Source organism: Rhipicephalus microplus, chromosome 3, assembly GCF_043290135.1.
Source record: "Rhipicephalus microplus isolate Deutch F79 chromosome 3, USDA_Rmic, whole genome shotgun sequence".
Taxonomy (NCBI): domain Eukaryota; kingdom Metazoa; phylum Arthropoda; class Arachnida; order Ixodida; family Ixodidae; genus Rhipicephalus; species Rhipicephalus microplus.
In genome coordinates, this window is record NC_134702.1 from 41,749,969 (window position 1) to 41,769,894 (window position 19,926).

The 19,926-nt window shown below is 45.5% G+C and overlaps 1 protein-coding gene across 6 annotated transcripts in view; it reads left to right on the forward strand.

The window, feature by feature from the left end:
* Window positions 1-19,926, forward strand: part of Rbp (RIMS binding protein) — a 419,392-nt gene that overhangs the window by 165,182 nt on the left and 234,284 nt on the right. The window contains exon 1 of one of the 6 annotated variants that reach the window (XM_075889335.1): window positions 5,201-5,450. The exons of the other annotated variants lie outside the window; for them this stretch is intronic. The gene's annotated coding sequence lies outside the window, so the exon portion shown is untranslated. Of the gene's footprint in view, window positions 1-5,200; window positions 5,451-19,926 lie in introns of those variants that run through there. 6 annotated transcript variants of the gene reach the window in all.

The window sequence follows — 19,926 nt, forward strand, 5'->3', positions numbered from 1 at the left end:
AGCTGTAGTTGAAGTATGTAGCCACCCACACACCAGCGGGACATACCCGTCCCCGGGCACACATTAGCATGTCCACATATTACGAAAAACGGCGTCATTATCACGCTCTCGGTGTTAACAAAGCGCTGACTGCAGAAATGTGGTATATACTCTCGTTTAGTTCTTAGATTGTTCGCTGGATGGTGGTACTTGTATATCATGAATATATGATAAAAAGGAGCGAGATGGCGGTACTTGAAGTGTTCACCATATGGACGAACTGACGGACGGACAGACAGGCAAGCAGGTGGACAAACAGACAAATACATAGATGGTCGGATGAACGAACGGACGCACGCATAGACGGACGCTTGGTCGTACGGATGAACTGACGCACGGACGGACGGACGGACGAACGGGTGCATGAATGGGCGCGCGTAGACGTACGAACGCACGAACGGAAGCATAGGCGGATTGACGGACGCTTCGCCCCGCTCATCATCAATCATTCCGTGGGTATGCTGTGATTTTTGTTGTGGTTGTTGTTGTTGCCACGCACAACGCGTGCCATAAACTTTCAGGCCCGAACGTATAAAAAAGGAGTCGCTCTCGTTGCTGTGCAGAGTTTCTCTTGGTAGATGGAACACAGTACGCCGACTCGACTTTTAAAACATTTTCTGAAACGAAAATTCTCGCGCAATTGCAATACTTATCGCTGAAGCAGAAAGCTGCACTGCTGCAGATGTTGAATAATATCAGGATGAGTAAGCAATTGCAGACTTACTGGTCGTCCAACGCCATGCGCCTTTCGCTCTCTTTCTCGCTTCCTCTTTGTGTTTCTGAGGCGGAGACAGCGCAAAACCGGGACGAAGTAAGAGTGATGGGACGAAGTGAGAAGCCATTTTTACTTCGTAAACGTTTGCGCAAGTAAGAATGGCTTGTTACTTCGTCCCGTTCCTGTCCTCTTTGATGGCTCTCCGCATGTCCACTGAGCTCGACCAAAGAGAACCTTCTTCATTGCTTATGGCTAGGGGTGGCATTTACAAAATCTTATTCATTTATCATAGGAATGGCTGACAACACTCTCTGCGATGCCTGTCGTTGCGAAGAGACGCTGCACCACGTCCTGTGTGACTGTCCGTTGTATGACATCCAGAGACAGTCACTAGCGTCCGTTCCTGCGCGAATCGATAACGGCCAAATGTCTGTGGACACTATTCTTTCAAGTGCCCGAGAGAAGACATTGCAACAGAAGGCGACAAAAGCACTGTTGAAATTTGAACGGACTTGAACAAGCGGCCGTAACAGCAATGTCACACACCACGAAAGGCAAGACTGAGCTATGACGGAGTACGCGCACGTGTGCTACTTAAATGTGCTGTGTTTATTTCTCTTCCCTCTCTCATCTCTATATTTCATCTCTCCCATCCCCCTCCCATGCGCAGGGTAGCAAACCGGCTACCTATAGACTGGTTCACCTCCCTGTTGTTCTTTTCCTCCTATTTTCCTTGCTTTACTTCGTCTCGTTTTGGCGCTGTTTCACCCTTCGTATCATGCAGTAGCCGGCATTTCTAGACACCTTTCTTTGTGTTTCCCCTGTCTAATATTTCTATTTTCCTTTCCACTTGCCCCAGCTTAAGGTTGCCAACCAGACAATTTTCCGGACTCTCTTGCCTTCTCTCTTGTTTCCTTCCTTCCCTCCTTCACGGTGGTCTAATGGTTTTTGTGCTCGGCTGCTGACCGAAGGTCGCGGGATCGAATACCGGCCGCAGCTGTCGCCATTTTCGACGAAGGCGAAAATGCTTGAAGCTCGCGTATGTAAATTCAAGTGTACGTCGAAGAAACCCCGGGTGGTCGAGATTTCCGGAGCCTTCTACTTCGATGTCTCTTGTAATCATATAGTGGTTTCTGGACCTTAAACCCCCAGAATTATTATTATCCTTTCCTCTCCTATTACGCAAATTTAGTCAAGAAACTGTAAGCGCGTCATCTGGACTTACATTTTTCGATCACCTTACTTTCGCCTTCTTTTTTTGTGTGTTTTATTTGCATCTTATTGTTACTTCTCTGGTCCCTAGTCTCCCTTCCCCAGTGCTGGTTAGCCAACCGGAGGCTTACTCTGTTGACATTTCTGCTTTTTTTTTCTTCTTTCATCTGCCCTCCGGGTCCTTTTCTAAGCCCGTGAAAGAAAAAAAAAGATATAGAAGTGTGAGCGAATAGTTAAAAGGAATTAGTTCAGTAGTGCAGGCAAATGCCAGTGGGCATTGCGGGTAATGAGCCTCTGGGGAAGAACTTTTATGCCGCGTTGACCTTCTTCGCTATCCTTGACCGCAATGTGGCTTTTCTGTTGAACAGTAATGTCCTGAGAGAAAGCTTCTGCGCGTAGCGTAAGCAATTATTATTATTTTTTTTTTCACCGGCGTTATGGCATTTCGCACGTAATCGCCTCGACGTGCCCAGCACTTAAGGCGTCGTCGTTATGTTAGAAGCCCTGTCGTGAAAATTTCAACTCGTGGAAATATGGCTTCGAGTGCTCTGCACACTATATGCAGATCTGTTCGTAATGGGGCTCGCTATATTCTTGTTAGGGTTGCAAACTGCACAGCCTGCTGTTTTAGCGGACATGCTTACAGTGAAATGTACTTGAAAAGCTACCGGGTAAAAAAAAAGAAAAAAAAATCGCTACCCTGCAGTGCTCCGTTTTCATTCTTTTCATTCCTTACTACGTTATGTGTATTACAATATGCCTGACAGTGACACCAAAACACTGTTCGTTACATGCTGCGACTACTTATGCGATTCAAGGACATAAAACGTCGACTCGAATCTCTTTAGCATACGTACTGGCGTAAAATCGTACTTGTGGTGCCTCTGTAAAAACTCACATTTACTACTGGAGACTTTTACGACTGCAGCTATTACTAGGACGACTGCTGCTAATACCACTACTACTCCCACTATCACCCCTCCTATGGCCTCTTCTCCGCATCTTAATACTGCTATTGCTAGTTATCGCAAAGCTGTTTATTCTAAAACATATTCGTGTTGTAAGGTGTTTTCTTAATGAAACAAGGAAACAAGTACTTTCTCTATATTCATCGCGACCGCTTCCCCGGGGTGGGAATTGAGCCAAGCAACGGAGGAACAACCAACCAAGTGATCAACTACTTCTACAATACTACCGATTCTACTACTACTACTACTACTACTACTACTACTACTACTACTACTACTACTACTACTACTACTACTTCTACTGCTACTACTATAGCCACCACTTTGAGTGGTGTTGCTACTACCATTTTACCACTACCACTACTACTGCTACTACTTCTACAATATACTACGACAGAATACGCATACTACACCACTGCAGTGTACTTACTCGCTCTGTGCTCTTTGCCATCTCTCCATTCTCGATTACTGAAAATCTCGAATCCGGCGCTTCTCTTATTCCTTCGTGTATCAACAGGTTGAAGAGCGCGCCTCGATCCTGACGTTCCTTTTTTCATTCTGTCCCCACGAAACGATGGGGAGCACGCGGAGCGTAATACCTCATTCTTAAGAACACCAACCTCACTTTTAGGTGTATTGATTGATATGTGGAGTTTAACGTCCCAAAACCACCATATGGTTACGAGAGACGCCGTAGTGGAGGGCTCCGGAAATTTCGACCACCTGTGGTTCTTCAAGGTGCACCCAAATCTGAGCACACGGGCCTACAACATTACCGCCTCCATCGGAAATGCAGCCGCCGCAGCCGGGATTCGATCCCGCGATCTGCGGGTCAGCAGCCGAGTACCTTAGCCACCAGACCACCGCGGTGGGGCCACTTTTATGTGTAAAGAGACGAAACGATTCGGGCTCAGGAATGTGCCAGCTGTATTATAACTAAAACCTCATTTTGCGCGCCAAAATGCCTCGCTTCCAAGAATGTGCGTCCGGCCGCGTGGTTTCCCGTACATGGCCCCGTTATAGCGACAGCGTCACGCAGCTTTTTCTCATTTGGCATCGGAATGCGCTTACGCGCTGTGCATACAGCTTGCCCCTGTGTACATTGCCATATGAGAAAGCCTCCTGCACACTGTTCTAGTACATTAAGGTGCCAGCGTGGCGCAATGGTAGTTGGCCTGCGAGCTTCGCTTCGACCGCTGGGGGAAGCCGGTTTCGTCGTATGCACGTGCTTTAGTGGGTCGAATGAGCACACGCAACAGGACGAAGCTAATGGAACAAAAAATAAAGAAAAAACAAGCCAAAATCTGCTAGTAAGTAAATGAGAATAAAAGGAAGCAGGAAAAAAAATATTAAGACGGTGGGTCCAGAGCCGGCGGGGCTCGGGTTATGTGGCCAAAACCCGCGACCAGAGAGGGAGGGGGTGAGGGTGGCTGCGCGTCGTAATCGATTTCCAGCGCTCTGAGCCTGTGCCACCGGCGCCTGTTATAAGGAATAACGAGAAAAAAACACAAAGTGATGAAAGAGAAACTGAAAAAAGAAATAGAGGCGAGGAAATTATATAGGGGGCGCTGCCGTCTACCGGCGGCCGCGATCCGCCATCTTACTTTTACGCCTCATCCTTTTCTCCCCTCTTCGCTCCTTTCTTCCTTATACCATCCCTCTATGGCGTGGTGGAAGAGAAAGAGCGAAAGACGGGTCTGTCTCCCTTGCCCTCTTACAATGAAAGGAGAGCAGCGCCTCCTGGCTGATATGAGGCGAAGCGACGGCGCTTCCTGCCGCACGGCATCGCGGCGAGCGGCGGCGTGGTGGAGCCCAACTCGCAGGCCAGGCTAGGCCCTCCCCAGCAGCAGCAGCGGGAGCTCGCTGCGGCGGCGGCTTCTCCGCAAGTAGGTCGCGCTAGGACTAAATAGCACCACGGCGTGCCTGTGCGCACACCGACCGACCCCTCTTCGCCACACGCCGAATAGAGCAAGCCGAAGTTGAAGAAGTTGAATGAGTAGAAGAAGAGGAAGCTTTTCCCCTTTCTCGGCTTACAAGAGGAGGGTTTCTTCCCGCGGCGCCGAGGTGGTGGTGTAGCCCTCCCCTTTTTTTGGTTCCGACCCGTGCTCCCGAAGTGCTCCCTCTGTGTGTGGTGTGCGCGCCCTCTAGAACGCCGACCGACACCTTCAACCGCTGTGCTTCGTCGTCGTAGTCTTTGCCGGCGTACAGACCGCCCGCCCGACCCCGGCTTTTGGTCCCTCTAGCGTAGCGCGAGGTCTACCGTCGACTCAACGCCGCCCAGCTTCTCCCCCGTGCTCTGTCGAGCCGCAGCGAAGCTTCATCTCCCCACCGCCCCCCGAAGAAAGAAACAGTGCATTAGCTCACCTTCATCGTCGTCGTGTCTGTCGAGTACGAGAGTTTCGCATCCGCTACTGCCTCTTTGCACGAGCCACCCTGAAATCGACCCCTACCCATCCGCCCACATCATACGCACCGCTTCACTGCGAAAGGCTTCTTCTGCTGCTGCCGCTGCTTCGGTGAGTGTGATGCGCGCACGCGTTGCTACTTTGGCTCGATGTGTTTCGTGTATAGTGTGCTCAGGTACGTGCGGGGTGTATGAGGGCGCGTGAGTGGCGAAACCAATAGAGGGCACCTACCCTCGCTCAGAGGGAGGGAAGTTCGGTGCATCCCGATTTCCCGTTTCCGAACACCACAACGAACGGCGCGAAATTTCAGGTCGCACCGTTCTTATATAGAACTTGTATCCAATTCCTATGTAACCAGTGTATTGATTTTTGTCGGTTTCTGTCTGGGCTCATATCGAAGCTTAGCACAAACTGCAAAAAGACAGGGGCCTTTGCCAGGCTAGTTGCATTTAGCCCTAGCCCCTGCAGTGAGCTCTGTAATGGGCTTACTGTAGATAAAGTACTCTTACCTTTACTTTTACTCTATGCTTCCCTTAAACAATGCAGTTAAGCGGTACATCTCGAACAAGTGGTCCAGGTTTTGTCGTTTGCTTGCATCTAAACCTTGCACAGGGTATAAGGGTGTGTAGTAACTTTTGAAAGAAGCTGGCCGAGACCTCAAAGCACGCTTTGCGCGGTTCCGGAACTCTTTCAGCAAGCATAGTCAAACGCGGAGATGCGTTGTTTTGTTAAAACGGCCGAATACTAAACAGCACGACCACAGGACGATATAAAGAACCACGGAACAGCCTTTTGTCCTGTGGTTTAAAGTTCGACCATTCATACGTTCTACAGTCCGTGCCGATCAGCCGATCCGATAAAGCTGCCGCACGACTTCTTTGCTCGTTGGATCGTACGATTCTGGCTAGCCGTGCCGGTCGAAACCACTGCACCGTGACACATGAATGTGAGACACTTTACGTCCCGCTAAATTTCTATAATGATAGTCTTTATACTTAGTGTGAGTGCGACAAGCGAATGACTCTTTATTCTCTTTGATATCATCATCACCTGTACATCTTCTTCATCTGAAAATATCATCACCGGCGTGATTTAGCTCGAGCCTGGCTGAAAAACCGGTTCCTCACAAGTGGGGGAGGTGCTGGGTAACGATCCCAGTACCTTCGGTTCCTCACAATATATAAAAAAGGTGCTCGAAGGTATGTGATTCCGTTTTCTCGTTGACCTAGTCTTTCTCTCTTGCTCACCAAATATGAAAAAGAAAAAAGTCAAGAAAATATACAAGGAAGGCTGTTTTTTGAATTGGAAGCATTGTGTCGCTTGAAAACGACCGGCACTCAAAGGGCCTGATCGAAGCGAGCCGTGGGTAATCCACGAGCTACCACAGTGCCTTGAACGTCACACGAAGCTTCAGAGCCACACCGCCAGCAGTTTTTTTTTTATAAATTCTGCGTTATTTTTTTTTGTTTCACTAATTTCCTTTTCTGAGCATCTCTCTCAACTCATTTACAAGGACTTCAATGTGGGTGGGATTGCTGGGGTTGATACTTGACAACGAGTGCAATAAAACAACGGCACGAGAAGGAATATTCACCACTCCAGTTCGGTAAGGGACAAGTCCGGTCGTACTGCGTCACTGTTTGATTGCGCTCTTTGTTGAAGTGCTTTCACTTACCTCATGCGTCCACTCCGCCGTGTGTACCAGATTTGGTTTTTAGGACAATACAGAGGGCTTGAAAGACGGAGAGCTCACTTGCGATCGTTGAGCGTGATTGCCCATAGCATCCCGAAGGTCGCGGGGTGGAATACTACCTTTGAAAAAAATAAATGTAGCGCGAGGCGAAAAAACGAACACAGGAAACAATAGACTAAGAGGACAGAGCGCTACTAGCAACAACATGTTTATTTTCGACCTCCAAGCCGTTTTTAAGCCATAATTGTCAGACGAGCAAGCAGATAAGCACGTGCATTCAGATAAATGCACGACAATGTCATGTACCTACAAGAAAAAAACGATAAATAGGACAACAAAAAACCCACACAGATAAAATCGCGTATCACTGCGTACGCAAAGCACGTATCACTGCGTACATCGCCACTCTTGTCGAATACTACCGGCCGTGGTGGCCGCATTTCCGATGCAAGATGAATATTCTTCAGGCCCGTGCACTGAGATTTAGGTGCTCGCTAAAAAACTCGAGCTTGTCGAAATATTCGTGTCCCTCAACTGCAGCGCCTTTCATAATTTAAATCTTTGTTTTGGGATGTCACAAACTCCAGTATTTATTTTATTGTCACCTTTAGACTCACACATAACTTGAGCGATTGTTTTAAATACCTTATCAGATTATTAACAGTGAATCTAATTAATTTTTTATTTGACCACCAAAATAATTACGTGCAATATATTCATGCAATGAAATCTGAGGATTGATGAACCAATCTGTCTAAAGCAAGTTTATCCTCCGGGAAAAATAAAGGCCTCATATTAAAAAAAAAGGAACGAGAGCAAAACTACATCTTGACAATGCTCCGGCCCCTAGAGGCCCTAACAGCCAATGAGCCACACTGCAAAATAAGAAATTGTTATCAACAAAGGATTAGGCTGTGCCCAGGATCAAACGTAAACAAACTTGCATTGTAAGCGCGCAGTGCAGTCCCCGTTTTTTTTTTCTTTAACGACAACACCGTTTCTGTGAATTGCAGCACTGATCTTACCTACAACAGCATGTGTTTCGTCGCAAACATTTGTAATGATTATCTCAGACCTTGCTCTACCCTGCAAACTCGTTTACAGGGCATTCGCTTAGCGAAATTAAGGGCCACATTAGTTAATTGTGATAAGTAAATACGCCCTGATTAGTTAAGCCGTTGCACTGCTCGAGCTAAATAAAGCCCTCCTCCACTCACGATAGTCGAGCTGACACTCTTGTAATAAATGTAATAATGTTGCATATTGTTGTACTTATCCAATACCTCTGACAAGAGGTCTCCTTTCAGTCTTGTGCTATGGGGCCTCCTTCTGTATATACCAACCCCAATGCGTTTATATATTTTGCAACACATAAATATTTTTTTTATTTGAAAACAAAATTTAGAGAGTACATACACGCATTACATTTGAGGGAGGTGGGTTTCGATCCGATCGACGGAAAGTGAGATTTTCCAATAACTTTAGGTGATTTCAATTAACGTTGCAATTACTACGCAGCAGTTAGTGTAGACAACGACTAACGCACCTTATAATTTCCTTGCCTCACGGTGTGCTGTATTCGTTTGGTTGTAATCTGAACAGTACGGCGAACTGTTTAAAGGTAACACTACGATGAGTACTGTTCATATTGCTGGCCCTCTAACAGCAAGTGGATAGAGAAACAGTGTTTATGCACGGTACTAGACTGTCAAAGCGAGCCAACTCTGTCAGTCACCGGTAGTCTTATGCAAATATAAGCCATTGTGTTTAAAAAAAAAGTGAAATACTAACATGCTATGCACGCAACTGTTCTCTTTAAACAGTGTACCTGTCTCTACATGTAACATATGCCTCCTGTAAAATAGACGATGCCGGCATATAAAACTGTACAATGTCTATACATTATAACATATATCTTCTCTCAGATTACCGTGGTTTAACAAAGTGGTTGCATTCTCTCGTCGTCTGCGGGCTGGCTCTTTTTTTCACCGGGGGAGTCAACATTAATCGTTAGAGTTTATGGAACCCCTTTCGCGGCGCCACCATACAGCCTCACCGAAAAACCTACGCCGCTGTAAAATTGAGCAAAGTTTGCCTCGACATGCTTGCGCAGCTACCGTTACGCAACAGCGACGCGCTATGCGTGGTGGGAGCCTCCGGTGTATACGTGCCCCCATTAGTCATTATCGCGCCGGGCGTGCTGCGGCCTTTTGTGCGGGCGACGCCGGGCCGGCCCGAATACAGCGAAACGCTGCTGCCTACACCTGCAGCGGGTCTTGTTTCGTCGGAAAAGCCGCTTTCCCGCAACACCGCGGTCCGCCCTTTCTTGCGCACTGCACTGCAGCTTTGTGTAAGCTTCGTCGCGGACGCATTTTGAGCCTGGATTCGAGATCAGCTGAGGCCTTATATGAAAAAGAAACGCTATGATGCACTGCCGACAATTCATTTAATTAGGAGTCGTAATGTACTTCCATACACGTTAGAGAAATCATTTCAACGCGCCGAGATAAGAACTTGCTGCAGCTCTGGATAGACTGGATGATCGGCCTGTGTCGGAACATAGGATTGTGGGTCATTTGCCGAGCCCATTCTCGGCCCAGAAGGCTTTGAAAGCTTTGCTACGCTTTTTGCGGACAACCAGCCTCAGAGACAGACTTTAGTGTCTTATACTCTTTGATGATGCCTTTCCTCCGTCGCTATATTTTGTATTTTCTCTCTCTCTCTCTCTCTTTGCAACATTTCTTTTTATCATCTTTTATTCCCCTCACCTCTTTCCCCAGCACAGGGTAGCCAGCCGGTCTAAGAGCAGGCTAACCATCCTGTCCGTCCGCTTAAGTTTTCGTCACCATCAAACTATTTCAAATCGACACAATCAAACTATTTCTTTCCCATCGCAAGACGAAATACTTTGCCAATTATCTGCGATTGACTATTTTAGGCAAGCTCATTCCATTATCTGCTGAAAACTTGTTGTCGGGCTACTTGACAACCCCTCATATTGCCATTAATTTAGCGCAACTTAGGAAACCCTAGAAACACTCACATATTCACACTCGCTTCTTCTCAAGAAATACACATGGCTCTATGTTTATTGAGTAAACACAGTGCTGAGTAGGGTGTTTGTTTCTTGAGTTGAAGCCAGTATGAATGTGTGAGCGTTTCTATGGTTTCCTAAGTCGCACTAAATTACTTACAATATGACTCCATTATCAAGAGGCCGCGCTCCCTGTTCCTTCGTATCGGCCCTGTCCTCTGTGCACTTCTAGAAAAAAAGAAAGAAGAATTTTTTTTTCTTTTTTGTGATCCCTATCTCACCAAATATATAACTTCAATGAAACGCGTGAACAATCTCTGGAGATCGCTGTACTCTCCTCAGAGACTCATTAGTCCCGAAAGAGAGTTACTGCGTCTATTTAAGGAGAGTCATAAACGTGGCACGCTTGGACCGAAAAAAAGAACAGAGACAACAAAAAAATGAATTTTTTTTTTCTGAGAGTGTGACGGACGACTTTCGTTTCTCGCTCCACCGTTAGCTGTTTTAGCAGTGAATGTTGCTGAAGCGGCATTCACATGCGTCTCGTTACGATCTTTGGCTTTCGCACTCTTCGCTGTGTGTTTTTCCAAAGAAATTAAGCTCTATAGTCATGAAAGAATAATAAACCGAAACTAAACTGGGTGTCGTTACGTATACAGTCGAGCCCTCGCCAGCCACTTTAAATAACGCCACGAACATACAATCTTCTTCAATGCGAGTTTTTTTTAAAGCTCGCTTAGGCTATTTCCTGGGGCCTACAGAATCACATGTAACAAGACCGTGCGTAGAAGTTCTCGCTTTTACCTTGGCAGCCACTTCGACTAAAGCGTTGATTTCCACTCCAATGAACGGGCATCTCGGACAACGTGCGGGGGATTGGAAAGCTGTAGTTTCATTACGATGAAGAAGAAGAAACGGGACGGAGCGCTTCGTCCAGCCTCGTCTTCTTTTCTTGTGCGCGGATTTTCGTTTGCTCGTGCACGCACATCAAGAGCGTAACCAACATTTTTTTTTCTGAATGGGGGTTAGGGGGTGAACTTGCTGAAGGCCTCGAAAAGCACCTATTTTCTTTATCTATTCTCCGTAAAATGCCCCTTTCATATAAATTTATGGGCGGGGGGACTCTGTGCCACCCCTTTTGGCTACGGGATTGATAGATAAGTGTATCCGTTCTGAAATAACAGTCGAATGGCTATAAGTTCTTGTTGAGAAAGCTCGAAAGCGGCGCGCCTTCCCGTACATGTGCATCTGTTAAAGAGCAAACAAATATTTGAAGCGTGTCGATCAGTTCGCCGTATGTATGAGGAAATCCATCTTGAGAGCCAGTCTCAGCTTGTTATCAAAAGAGAAACGTAGTCTAAGCAGTATTATGCGTAGAAAAGATTAAATCTCCAAGACAGCCTTTATATTATACAACGTGAGAAGAATTTATCTTTTGCGTTGCAACATATTCTAGGTGTCCAGATCAAACAAAACGCGTAATCTTTTGTGCTTGCGGATCGTTCTTTTGATAATATGTATTCGACTGCGAATAATATGCATTGATTGCTCTTAGTTTGTTCAGAGGACCAGTTTCAAAAGTTCCAGCTCGCAGTTTCGATTATAATAATTTCTCGTTGCGCAATACCGCAGCAGGCAGATTGCAACTGTTCCAGCAATGAAACGATTTGCACGAAAACTGCGCCCGCGTTTTTATTGGTCTCAGTTTTTTTTTTCCTACGAGACGACCAACTAGGTCGCGTTTCAGTGTTATCTTTTTCTCATGTGTTCTGTTTGTATTACGCATTAAAATTAAAATTGCTTGTTAAAAAACTGTAAGTTCGCTGCAAAGAGAACGAAACTGCAAGTGAGCACTTGTACAAACGCTTCGTTCTTGCATGTTTACCTTCGATGTGAGCTTATCGTTTTTCTTTATTTTTTGGTGTTTCTTAGCAGATATTTTTTTTTTAAGTTTTCAGAAACGAAAGGAAGTATTGCATTTTCGCTTGTGAGCGGACATGTCTCTTTGTGATTTTGTCGAATATTTATAAAGCGAACATTTTATTGAAACTCTATAGTTAGCGAAAAATCACCTGTCTGGTTGGTTCAATTACTTTGCTACTGACTAGAGCCACACGATTTTCGTTACTCACTTTACTCTGGAAGTGGTATCCAGTTTGTTCCAAACCTAGGGGAGCAAACTTCTTTTTTGCTTGGAGACGTTCGAACGTCCTAAACAATTTGTCGACACATCTTCACGGCGCTCACTACTTTCATCCGCAGCCCCAACACACGGTAGCCAGCCGACGTGAGAACTGGGTAGCCTTCCTGCCATTCCTTTCTTCCTCCTACTCCTGCAATCATCGTCAGTAAAGCTTTACTCGAAACAGGCTTATTGTAACCACGCCAACGTTAAGCGAACGAAAAAAAAAAGTTTTTAAATGTACACGAAGGCGAGGAATAATGTGTGATGAGGAATTCGTTTGAACGGTGAGGAAACTTTGCACTATTTTGGAGCTCCCTATTTGTGTTAGATGTCCAGCTACCAGCCAGGCTAACATTTTGTTTCTGAAAAACAAACAAAAAACACACACATTTATTTATTTATTTATTTATTTATTTATTTATTTATTTATTTATTTATTTATTTATTTATTTATTTATTTATTTATTTATTTATTTATTTATTTATTCTCAGGGCCCAAGGGCATTACAGAGAGGAGTGGGGGGTAAAACACTCTACAGGTATACAATGCAGCAGGAGTGTGGTTACACATATGAAACATATTTGAAATATCCGCATAAACTGGAAAAATAAACAAACAACAGAAAGGAGAAATCAAAAGGCGCAAAAAAAAAACATTTGCCGTACACGGGAACAACCGAGCAGGATTTACGCAAAACCGCGGAATTCGCGGAAAAAAAATTCAGGTAATATGGCCACTAATAGCCACCTTGAAATCGGCTGGATTAATTATTGAAGCAATGCAGGTGGGGAGGTGGTTCCAGTCCGAGCTTCCTTGCGCAGACATTCAACGATAAAGAACTAGGTTTTGGATGTTTCTTACGATGTGAACAAAGTTTATTTGCCACTTGTTCCTATTTAGAGTGCTTTTAAAGCCAGGGTTGGTTCGCCTCGTGCGACAATGCGTGGGTCGAACTGTCTTCGGATTCAATTCTGCTCTTTTATTTTCTAAACAGTCTTGTTAAGTTTGAAGACCGGACTGTAAATCCAGGAAAGGATCGGGTGCGCCGATACGTGTCTCATATACGCGTGCGTAGTATTTGGAGTGTCCTGTAGAATTTTTTTTTTTGGGGGGGGGGGGGGGGGGGACCGGCTTCTAGTTGAGTAAAACATCAGAACGGAAAATGGCTCAATAATTCACAGGGTTCTTTATGTACTCATCTAAGAGAACTGCAAGGCTACATCCATCTTTTTTTTTTCTTCTACTCAGTCGACGTATTATTCCTACCCTCACAAGCTCTCTGAACCTAACGTGGTTTTGCATTGACTCAAAGATTGCAGGCACCTCACCTGCATTTGCCCTGCCTCCGAGATCAGTCGACTGCTTACCAAGTTACGATTTCGTGTGATGACGTCATCGTGTGACGAAAAGCCTCCGGGACGCCATGATGACGTCACTAACTTCAGTGATCGTTGATGTCATGATGACGTATTCTGACGTCATAACGTGCTATTTTTTTCCATCACTGAAAAGTTGTCTAGGCCACAGGAAATCTCTCTTCCCATGCTTCAGACAGTAACATACCCTAACCTCGTAAGCTATAGCCATTACTCTGATATTTCAGAACTTTGTCCGGACTGCCACAATTGCAGTGATTTTAACCACGTGCTCTGGAGGTGCCCCGCTTTACAAAGAAAAAATGAAAGATATTCCGAAAACTCCTTTCATTTATTGCTCACAAGTCCGGTTCTTATACGACAACTGAAGGCTGCCCAGAAGGCCCACGATCTGGTGGTGAGGCTGGGCCTCCCCGTCCCTACGTGGGAGTGGCCCGTGATCCTATCCCTATAAACGGGGGTGGAATACTTCAGGACCCCAATAAAAGTTTTTCATCCATCCATCCATCGCTGCTGTTGACGCCGCCGACGCCGGTCGTTGGTCACTTTTAACGTCCGATCAGGCATTCGCGTCCGCCTCAAAAAGAATGAAAAGCGCTTAGATAAACCACAATGGTGTGTGCATGTACTCGAAAGCATTGACCTAACAGTAGAAGCAAGAAACGCCTTCAAAGTGTCACCGGGTTGAAACTCGTGGTAACACCGAGCTTGCTAACGAAAATGGGGACTAATAATTGAAAAAATAAGTACGGATAATCCTACTACGTTGCAAAAGTGGATTGACGTATTTTTCGATGACTTCATTATGCAACGCTATTTATTACTTTTGACGGAACGCGTGGGACGGGGACAAATGTCCACGCGAGGGACAAAACGTTTCCAGCCCGCTCACCATTGTAGGCTTTTATTTCTTTTTGTTTCCTTCATTCTTTTTTTCCTTGCTTCCTCTGAGTTTTTTTTCTCATCCTGCGAATTCTCTTTCAATTTCTCTAGCGTACAGTAGCTAATCAGGCATATTATTTCTTCTTCTGGCTAGACGGGACTGGGCAAATAGTTAGCGATATTTTCCTCTTATATGCTACAGTCCTGGACTGCCAAAGGTAAATAATGTTTTATTTCGCATTGCACGTATCACCCTTGAAATAAATATTTCATGGGTGAAGCAGGCAAAATGTGACCGGGCATTCCTTTCATATCTGCTACAAATTCTTCAACAGCGAAGGTATTATACGCATTACTATATCCCAGGGTATAGTGGCCCCAAACGACAGAATAACAGCTTCTGTAAATTGCAGGCTGAGTTTACTGAGGAGGTGGTAAATCTCCTACCTTCTGCTTTGTTAGTTCCTTCCTGCCCGTTCTCTGCAGGCAGAGAACGGGCAGGAATTGTTATAGTTATTGTCTTAGACCTAAACTGGTTTTGATATATACTATAACGCAAGAGGTAAACTAATTAGGGCACCGATTAAAATAGCAATGCAAACAAAACCAAACGCGGACAGCCCTAATCGCGGAACCGAGATAAACTCTTTTGTTACTACTTCTCAGTTAAGCTATCGGTGCGCTTGGAATAAAAAGGGGGATATAGACATTGATGTAAAGCGTTGGCTTTAAGATAGCGTTTGCTTTACACCGATCGATAATCAGTAGGGTGCGTAATTAATCATCGCTCTCCTCGACTTTGTCTTCTTTAAATCCAAAAGCCTTGTCGACGGGCTCACGAAGTGGCCTCGTGAATTCGCGCTTGTGCCGCCCCGGTTAGCAAGTACGTAGTCGGGCCTCTTGGCAAAGCGCGCTGCTACCTCAATTAGTCGCGGTTACGTACGGTCAGCACTCTCGCGACTAACTAAACTAAGTTAAAGTGACTTTTACATCTCACGCTTTCGAGTAATGAATTAATTGCGCCGTTGTAGATGGCTAACGCTAGTTAATTAGCATTTGGGCTGGGTTCTGGTAGTTTAGCGCAAGATGGTTAGTTTAAGCTTGGTGAAAGTTTTCAATAAAACGAGCTTACGGGCGAGTGGAAGCATTCGTTAAAAAATCACTTTCCAGGCAGCCGACAGATGTAAAAAAAAGTTCTCCTAAACATCACATAGTAAAACGAGATTATTACTTTATCTATACACTTAGGGGGAAATTAAGTTTTCCATTCTTTTAAGTTTGTTCATGACCTAAATAGCCTTGTCGAAGCATCAGGGCGTGAGTTAGACTATAAGCCACGTTTACCGCTTTTCGATGACGTGGAAAAGACATCCAGGATGTCGAAAATAATCGAGAGTCTCTCTCTCTATGGTGCGTTGAAGTGGCGTGTCACAAGGCAGTGGGCCGTGTTTGGGGCATAAGACAGTAGGGGGTCCCGGACTGCAGGAGGCAATTAGGAAGTGTGAAGAGACTGACTTCAGCCTGCCATTGTGCCAGCCATTATATCCACCTGTAAATGTCTGTAAATATACATTTTTTTGTAACATTGTCTTGTTTCCAGCACGTAAATCTCCGGAACTTAATCTAATAATTCATTTTCCCTTTTCGGCAGCGGTCGTGTTTGTGCGCAAGCCTCTCGGAACTTTCGCATCAGTTTGCGAAGTAGTGGGTTCAAAAATGACATTTCGACCTTGATTTTCTAAAATTGCAGTAATGAACCTAGTATTTAGGCATTATTATCAGTGTAGTTCTCAAAGAATACTAAATCTCACTAGGCTGATCTTGTGTTTCGCTTTTCCAGTTGAATAAGCTTAGGCACCTTTGTGATTGTCCAATCATACAACACAAGCAACGGGTAATTATTTGAAGTCGTTGTCGACCTTGGTTCTATCTGTTTTGTTTGCGAAGGTTTAAAGATAAGTAACAAAAACAAAATGTCACAGCTTTGCCGCAGAAACGAAGCAATGACCGTGATTGCAACAAATTGGAAGGTCACACGCAGAATGGCAAGCAGATCGAAACGTGCCCCGTTTTTCTCACGCATTTCCATGAATCGAACAGAAACGAACAAGCAGCATTTCATTGCGTCTCTCGATGCACGGATTTTTTTTTATTTAGTGCAGTTAGATCAATTACTAGTGATTAATTGTAGGCGGTCCGTCTGATGTTATCGTGATCATTTTGAAAATGTCCTAATGCGGCGCTTGTGTTCTTGTGCATTCACCTTAATTTCTCGGTAAGTAGGGCACTGTTGTTGATAATATAGTCGTTTTAGATGTTGATATACATTGAACTTTCACTCTGATGTAAATTGCTATTCGACTTTAGTGTCCCTTTAATTAGGCCATGACACAGTCATTCACCAAATTGATCTTTCCAGCGAAATATAGAAGTAGAGGTTCAATAGTGCCTGTAAATACCTAGATAATTGACTGTAAGAGAATATTTATTTGCAAAATCAGAGGTGGCCGGCTAAAGGCCCCGCCCACAGCCAGGGAACGCCACTTTGCCATCACATTGTGGCGTCACGTGTTTGATGGAGTGAAGCCGTCGTCTTCTATACCTAAGTCGCAGCCGCCTCAGGCCGTTCAATTTGAGTTCTGAGCTTGAAAAAGCTCTACAGCTCCACTTGTACGCGCAGTTGACCATGAAACAATAGCAGGAATACAGACACGCCTGCAAAACAAGCGGCTTGTTATAACACATCACAGCTGGCGAGTACGCCAGTGTTGCCAGCACAGGTCGGCGAACTCACTCGCGAGTCCACCTACCTGGACTCACTTGGACTCACATCAGGTTGTGAGTCTGAGTCTGAGTGAGTCCCGGTGAGGAATGCTTTGGTGAGTTTTAAGTCCGAGTGAGTCCGGCGTTGTAAGGTTTCGGCGAGTCTGAGTGCGAGTGAGCCCTAATGGCCGTTCCGCGCGCTTCCCGCACAACCGCAATGCACGTGCCGGGACCCTTACCGCACGCAAGCGGGGGACAAATAAGCCGATTGGCGACACTGCGGAGGGTGAAAGAGCATCGCCAATTGACTTATTTGTCCCCCGCTTGCGTACGTGTAGGGGTTCCGGCACGTGCTTTGCGGCTGTGCGGGAAGCGCGCGGAACGGCTCTAAGCGAAAGATATACTTGAGGTAGTTTTAGTGAGATCCACAAGTTTTCCGACCTATGGTTGCCAGACTCTCGGGTGCTCGCGCGTTTACAAATATGCTCGTTATGAATTAGTTTCTCGACCAGATGTGCTGAAATTTCGCCAGCTTGTTCTTGAAAACCCAAGCGTTAGCCCACATCACGCATATTACGCGCGAAAACTGGGTGTCACGGCCCCTTTGATGGAGAACCCTGCTCAAGTCAGTGCTTCGTTTTCCTCGGTCTCCTTATGTTGATTCATGCGTTCGTACCCGATTCTTAATGTGGCGAACAGGCCGTGAAGGAATGCGAGGGTGAAGGGAGCGAGTGAAAGAGAGTGAGACGGGGTTCCAGCTCAGTCAGCGCATGAATCACTCTGAATAACGTCACTCTCTTCCCCGTCATGTGTCACGCGCCCTTTATAGCCTGTATCGTCCTTTCGTTGACTATCGAAACAAGTGATGACGATATTTGTCCTAATTGCGCAATAACTATGCCGCAAGTGCTCAGCAATATTTGAACGAATTGTAAAAATATATGTAAGGCTTAGTTTACATAAATACTATTATTGTTATTGTTTTATTTTTTCTATTCGAACGAAACGTTTTTGCGGCATGCAATAATCTTCGTAATGGTCTTCGTGATAATTGTGGCGGCGCTCACGAGATCAATCCCTTCAGTCTTGATTGCGCATGTCTGACTTGGGAAGCTGCAAACGGAGACGTTGTACCTAATACAGCGCCAAAATTGCAAGAACGCACAAAGCGAACTATTGAGTGCTAAGTTTTGGATGTGCCTTTTGGACGAACGCCTTCGTTCGTCCATGTCTTTTCTTGTTTGTGTCCGTCTGATTGATTGATTTGGGGGGTTTAACATCCCAAAACCACTATTTGATTATGGGAGACGCCGTAGTGGAGGGCTCCAGAAATTTTGACCACCTGGGGTTCTTTAACGTGCACCCAAATCGGAGTACACGGGCCTACAACATTTCCGCCTCCATTGGAAATGCAGCCGCCACAGCCGGGATTTGATCCCGCGACCTGCGGGTCAGCAGCCGAGTACCTTAGCCACTAGACCACCGTGGCGGGGCCTTGTGTCCGTCTCGTTTGCGCCTTCTTCTTTACGTAAAAAAAAAATTCTTACAGCAGATTTTCGGTCCATTCTTAAACACCGTTTTATGAGTGAAATAAAAGGAGTGAAATGAGAGATATAAAGGAAGTGTAATCTAAAACAATTAGCCAGAATGAAACCCTGACTTCACGATTAATTAATTTGTCATGAAATTTCATTATGAAGTCACTATTGACTTTAAGTTAGCATTGAGCGGCCGCTGCAGGTATTATACGAGCACTGACAATATATAGTTTATGTTCGCGTTCGCTAATGACAACCACCTAATCTTGGCTATACACTTTGGTAACAATGTAATTGAATAAGGCACACTTGTTATGCTACACCATTGTCTCATTCCATGGAAGACTTCGCACACTGCGACTATTCTGCGCATTCATCTCGGACTGATTGGCAGTCTTTTTTTACTTTGTGTTGGTGAAGCTGGTGTTTCATTACTGCGATACCGTTGCGAGTACCGAGCTGTATATAGGCTGCTTCAGCGCCTGTTTTGAAAAAACGGGAACCCTGTGGACGCGCGTCCGGCTATTAGGTGCAGTAATAGGCTCTGCAAGAGTCCCGCCCCTTTACGTTTCCTTCCGCTACCAAGTTTGTTCGCGAGTTTGTACGCGAGAGATAGCTTTTTAACGCACTGCACGGAATTTCAGTGGCGCGTAGTGTATACGTATCTGTCGTCTTGCTGCTGCTTTTTCCTTGACGGTGGAACATTTGGATCGACTGTGGAGTAACGTTGAGTATTTCATGCGCGATTAAAAAAAATGAAAAGAAGAGAGAATGATTAGTCAACGCCGCGCGCGTAAATGTCGTGAACGGTTGCCTCGTTTCTTCCGGTAATCATTCTAATGTGCACGGCCGGGCGTTCAACGTGTCACGGGCAATTCCACGCGTTATTCTAGCATGCATACGGCCTGGGCACTAAATTGACTACGCACGGGTACGGAATCGTTTGTTCGTCGTCTGCGTTTCTGAATATTAAACAGTCACTGACGTTGAACGATGAGCGTTGCATTCGAAAGTTGTTTCACTTTTCGTGCGAAGCGGTAGTGACGCGATAGCCGGCGTCGTTATTTGCGCCGTGTATACCCGCCGTACTCTGCTTGTCGTGCTCGGCATTGCCG